This window comes from Papio anubis, chromosome 20 (genome assembly GCF_008728515.1).
Source record: "Papio anubis isolate 15944 chromosome 20, Panubis1.0, whole genome shotgun sequence".
NCBI lineage: Eukaryota > Metazoa > Chordata > Mammalia > Primates > Cercopithecidae > Papio > Papio anubis.
In genome coordinates, this window is record NC_044995.1 from 34,055,231 (window position 1) to 34,061,230 (window position 6,000).

The following is a 6,000-nucleotide window of genomic DNA, read 5'->3' on the forward strand; positions in this document are numbered from 1 at the left end:
GTAGCCACTCCCCATTCCCCTCCCCTAGCCCCTGGCAGCCACTAATCTACTTCCTGTCTCTATGGATTTGCCTGTTCTGGGCATTTTATATCAATGAAATCATATAATATGTAGCCTTTTTGTCTGTTCTTTTGTGAAAGAAACTCAGATGTTTTTGAAACCCATCCTCGTTATAGTGCGTGTCAGGGTTTCATTCTTTTTGATGGCTGAATAGCATTCCATTGTGTGGATGTGTCACTATTCATTTATCCACTCAGCCATCGATGGGCATTTGGGTGGTTTCCATTTTCTGGCTATTGTGGATAGTGGAGCTCTGAGCGTTTGTGTACAAATTTTGGCATAAACACCCGTTTTCAGTTTTCTCCATATATATCTAGGAGTAGAATCACAGGGTCACATGGTAATTCTGTGTTTAACTTCTGGAGGATCTGCCAAACTTTTCCACACGTCAGCTGTACCATTTCACATTCCCTCCAGCAAGGCATGAGGGTTCAAATTTCTCCACATCCTCATCAACACTTGCTATTTTCCTTTTTATTTTTTCTTTTTGAGACAGGATCTCGCTCTGTCACTCAGGCTGCAGTGCAGTGGCGTGATCTCGGATCACTGCAACCTCTGCCTCCCGGGTTCAAGTGATCATCCTCGTGCCTCAGCTTCCCAAGTAGCTGGGATTACAAGCTCTTGCCACCAAGCCTGGCTAATTTTTGTATGTTTAGTAGAGACGGAGTTTCACTATGTTGGCCAGGCTGTTCTGGAACTCCTGAGCTCAAGTAACCCGCCCACCTCAGCCTCCCAAAGTGTTGGGATTACAGGTGTGAGCCACTGAGCCTGGCCACCTTTTTCTTATCGTTCTCCTTCTCCTCCTTCTCCTTTTCCTCCTCCTCCTCCTTCTTTTTTGATGATGTCTTGCTCTGTTGCCAAGGCTGGAGTGCAGTGGCGCTATCTTGGCTCACCACAATCTCCGCCTCCCAGATTCAAGAGATTCTCCTGCCTCAGCCTCCTGGGTAGCTGGGATTACAGGTGTTAGCCACCATGCCTGGCGAATTTTTGTATTTTTAGTAGAAACGAGGTTTCACCATGTTGGCCAGGCTGGTCTTGAACTCCTGACCTTGAGTGATCTGCCTGCTTCAGCCTTCCAAAGTGCTGGGATTACAGGTGTGAGCCACCGTGCCGGCCTCTCTTAATAGTGGCCTTTGCAGAAGAAAAGTCTTACATTGCATGGAGTCGGGTTGATCTATTTTCCTTTGCTGGCTTGTGCTTTGGGTGCTCTACTTAAGAATCCTCCTGATATTGATAAACCCCTCTTGCGGGCACCTCTCCCATCCTCCCCGCCCCCAGCCCCCACCTCTGGCCTGTCCCTCCCCGCTCCTCCCCTCCTGCCCTCCCCACCTCCCGCCCCGGTTTGGGGCAGTGACCTGTGGCTCCGTCCCCGAATCGGAGGCCTCCATCAATGTTTAATAACTGAGCGGACGGAACCTTGGCGGAGACGGAGACACCCCGCCCGGCACCATGCGCTACGCGTCCCCACGGGCCGTGCCGCGATCACGCAGGGCCCCGCTTTCCAGGTGGGGAAACTGAGGCACCGGAAGATTGAGATGGGGACGCGACGTGCCTGGTCCCAGTGGTCGGGGCCACGGCCGGGCTCCCTCCCCGAGTCCTCCCCACCTTCCCCGGCCTGGAGCTGCTCCTGGCTCCGGTCCCCGCCCTGGGCTGACCCTGCCAGCAGGAACCGCCTGCTCCCCCATGCGGTTCCTGCCGAAACCAAAATACCCAGGAAAAGGGGAAAAAAAAAAACACCTGCCAGGCGGGCCGGGGGTGGGGGAGGGGGAGAGGGGCGGGTTCCTCCTCCGGGTCGGAGACTGAAGGGGCCAGGGATCACACAGTCGACAAACGTCTCAAGGATCCAGCCGAGTCCTGGCTCTGCCTCCAACTAGTTGTGCAGCCAGGGCTTCTCCGAGCCTCAGTTTCCCCATCGGTGCAATGGGGTAGTTAACCCCCCGGGGGGCCTATGAGAGGTGAGAGGGAGCTAGGTGAAGGAGGTGCCCAACCCTCCAAGATATCATCACCTTTAATAATATTAAACCTTATGCGCTGGGATCAGGAGCTCCAGCCAGGGGCTCCTCTGGTTGGGGAGGAGGGCCCTCTTCTCCCAGTGGCTGGTCCTGTACCCCTAACCTTTTTTTTTTTTTTTTTTTTTTTTTCCTTAACCAACTGAACAGCAGTGATCTTTATTTTATTTTATTATTATTTTGAGACGGAGTTTTGCTCTCCTTTCCCGGGCTGAAGTGCAATGGTGCAATCTCGGCTCACTGCAACCTCTACCTCCCGGGTTCAAGCGATTCTCCTGCCTCAGCCTCCCAAGTTGCTGTGATTACAGGTGCCCACCACCATTCCTGGCTAATTTTCATTTTGTTTTATTTTGAGATTCTGTCCCTGGCTAATTTTCATTTTGTTTTATTTTGAGATTCTGTCTCTGTCTGTCACCCAGGCTGGAGTGCAGCGGTGTGATCATAGTTCACTGCAGCCTCCTGGGCTCAAGCAATCCCCCCACCTCAGCCTCCCAAGTAGCTGAGACTGCAGGTGTGTGCCACCAAGCCCAGCTAATTTTTGAATTTTTTGTAGAAAGAGCACTCACTCTGCTGCTCAGGCTGGTCTCAAATTCCTGGCCTCCAGCAGTCCTCCCATCTCTGCCTCCCAAAGTGCTGGGATTACAAGCATGAGACACTGTGCCCCGGCCCCACCCCCAGCTTCCTATTTCCTTCCTCCCTCCCTGTCTCTCCTTATCTCTCATGTCTCATCTTCCTGTCTTTCTCTGTCTGTCTCTATTTCTCTGTCTTGCCATTTTCTTTTTTTCTTTTTTTGAGACAGAGTCTCACTCTATTGCCCAGGCTGGAGTGCCATGGTACGATCTCGGCTCACTGCAACCTCCGCCTCCCAGGTTAAAGTGATTCTCCTGCCTCAGCCTCCCAAGTAGCTGAGATTACAGGCGTGCGCCACTCCACTATGCTAATTTTTGTATTTTTAGTAGAGATGGTGTTTTACCACGTTGGTCAGGCTAATCTTGAACTCCTGGCCTTAGGTGATCCACCCTCCTCGGCCTCCCAAAGTGCTGGGATTATAGGAATGAGCTACCATGCCTGGCTTGTTTTGCCTCTTTTTGTCTCTCTCCCTGTGCCTCTCTCTCTCTCTCTTTGTCTCTTGTCTCTCTGTCTCTCTCCTTGTCTCTTTCTATGCCATCTTTTTTTTTTCTTTTTCTTTTTGTAGAGATAAGGGTCTCATTATGTTGCCCAGGCTGATCTCTAATTCCTGGCCTCCAGCAATCCTTCCCCGTCAGCTTCCCAAAATATTTGTGTCATCTTTCTATCTTTGTCTATCTCATTTCTCATCTCTCTCCCTGTCTCTCTCTCTATCTCTTTGTCTCATCTCTCTGTCTGACTTTTGTCTCTTTCTCTCTATCTCTGTCTCCCTGTCTCTCTTTCCCTGTTTCTCTGTCTCCCTTTCTCTCTTTCCCTGTTTCTCTGTGTCTCTGTTTCTCTGTCTCTGTCTCATCTCTCTCTGTCTCTGTTTCACCTATCTCTGTCTCTCCCTGTCTATCTTTCTGTGTCTCTGTCTCTCACTGCCTCTGTCTCTCCTTGTTTCTCTGTTTCTTCGTCTCTTTTTTTTGATTTTTGGAGACAGAGTCTCACTCTGTGGTCCAGGCTGGAGGGCAGTGGTGCAATGTCTGCTCACTGCAACCTCTGTTTCCCAGTTCAAATGATTCTCCTCCCTCAGCTTCCCGAGTAGCTGGGATTACAGGCCCCCCACCATCATGCCTGGCTAATTTTTGTATTTTTGTAGACACAGGGTTTCACCATGTTGGTCAGGCTGGTCTCGAACTCCTGACCCCAAGAGATCCACCCGCCTCGGCCTCCCAAAGTGCTGGGATTACAGGCGTGAGCCATTGTGCCCGGCCCCACTTCCATTTTTAGGTGGGGAAATAGGGCCTTGTTCCCGAACAGTCTCGTGCAGGTGTCCCAGCCCCAGTGGCTTCACGGTCACCCTGGTCCAGCTGCTGGGCTCTGTGGCTCTCTGGCTATCCTGGGCCTCCCGTTCTAGGGGCCTGTCCCATAAATGGTCAGCCCAGAAGGTTCCACCCCGACATACTGGACGGTGACACCCCCACACACCAGAGCTGGTTTTGCAGCAGGCAGTCTGGCGGGAAGCCCAGGCCACGTCCCCGTGGTGTTGGCTGCTGCCTGATGCAAGGCAGGAATGGGGACCGGAGGTGACGTTTAGGGCGAGGCTTTGGGCTCAGGTTTTTTTCCTTTTCTTTTCTTTTTTTGGTATATAAACTACTCGTTTTTTTGAGACGGAGTCTTGCTCTGTCGCCCAGGCTGGAGCGCAGTGGCCAGATCTCAGCAACGTCTGCCTTCCGAGTTCAAGAGATTCTCCTGCCTCAGCCTCCAGAGTAGCTGGGTCTACAGGCGTGTGCCACCACGCCTGGCTAATTATTTGTATTTTTAGTAGAGACAGGGTTTCACCGTGTTAGCAGGATGGTCTCGATCTCCTGACCTCATGATCCGCCCGCCTCGGCCTCCCAAAGTGCTGGGATTACAGGCATGAGCCACCGCGCCCGGCCATAAACTACTAACTGACAAGGCCTACAACTTATTTCTTCTTAGACACACCCATGGTACAGGTACGGCCACGGCAGCCAGTGGTCTTGGCGTGCTGGCCTCAGACACGAAGGCCCCAAAAGTGGTGCAGCCCTCTATGGGCCCGAATTTTCTTCAGTCGCTCCAGGTCTTCACGGAGCTTGTTGTCCAGACCATTGGCTAGGACCTGGCTATATTTTCCATCCTTTACATCCTTCTGTCTGTTCAAGAGCCAGTCTGGGATCTTGTACTGCTGTGGATTCTGCATAGTGGTGATCACCCATTCCACATCATCCTCCGTGAGTCTCCCGCCCTCTTGGTGAGGTCAATGTCTGCTTTGGTCAACACCACATGAGCGTATCTTCCATCCACACCCTTAATGGCGGTGATAGCAAAGCCTATTTTCTGCCATCCATTGATGTTGGTGTTGAGTACTTGCAAAATATGCTGGAACTTTTCAGGGATCACTAGAGACACGGTGGCACGCTCTGGGGCTCCATGCCAGGCACCAGGCTCAGATTTGGGGTCTGGAAGCCCCACATTGCCCTCATCCTCTCTGGCTTTCGTCATGGGGGTGGGGGGCGTGAAGAGGAAGGGACCCAGGCCCTTGGCATGAGGTTCCCTTCTTCAGGAAGCCCCCCACCTCCTGGATCGCTGGGGACCCCCAGCCCTGGGTACCTCCCTCCAGCCTAGCCTTGACCCTATGGGAACCAGAATATCTCTATCCAGCCTGGACCTTCCCAAGCTGGTGCCTCGAGCATCGCCCCAAATAAGGCAGGCACCTGGAGGTGGCCAGGAATGAATGAACATGAATGAGCAAATGAATCATATATAATCTTACAAACTCAGAAACGTAAGGCCATACAAATCGAAATCTGGCCAAGGTTGGTGGCTCAAGGCTGTAATCCCAGAACTTTTGAAGGCCGAGGCTGTAGGATTGCTTGAGCCCAGGAGTTCAAGACTAGCCTGCGCAACATAGTGAGATCCTTTCTCTACAAAAAATTGAAAAAAATGTGGCTGGGCATGGTGGCAGGTGCCTGTAGTCCCAGCTACTCAGGGAGGCTGAGGTAGGAGGATCGCTTGAGTCCAGGAGCTTGAGACTGCCATGAGCTATGATCATGCCAGTGCACTCCAGTCTGGGTGATATAGTGAGACCCTGTTTCTAGAAAATAAATAAATAAGTTTTGTTCGTTCATTTGTTTGTGATGAAGTCTTGCTCTGTTGTCCAGGCTGGAGTGCAGTGGCAAGATCTCGGCTCACTGTAACCTCTGCCTCCTGGGTTCAAGCGATTGTTCCTGCCTCAGCCTCTGTAGTAGCTGAGATTACAGGCATGCGCCACCACACCTGGCTAATTTTTGCATTTTTA

General features: G+C 51.9%; 1 pseudogene; it reads right to left on the reverse strand.

The window, feature by feature from the left end:
- Window positions 1–4,529: 4,529 nt before the first annotated feature.
- Window positions 4,530–5,612, reverse strand: LOC101015349 (annotated as a pseudogene).
- Between the last annotated feature and the right edge of the window lie 388 nt (window positions 5,613–6,000).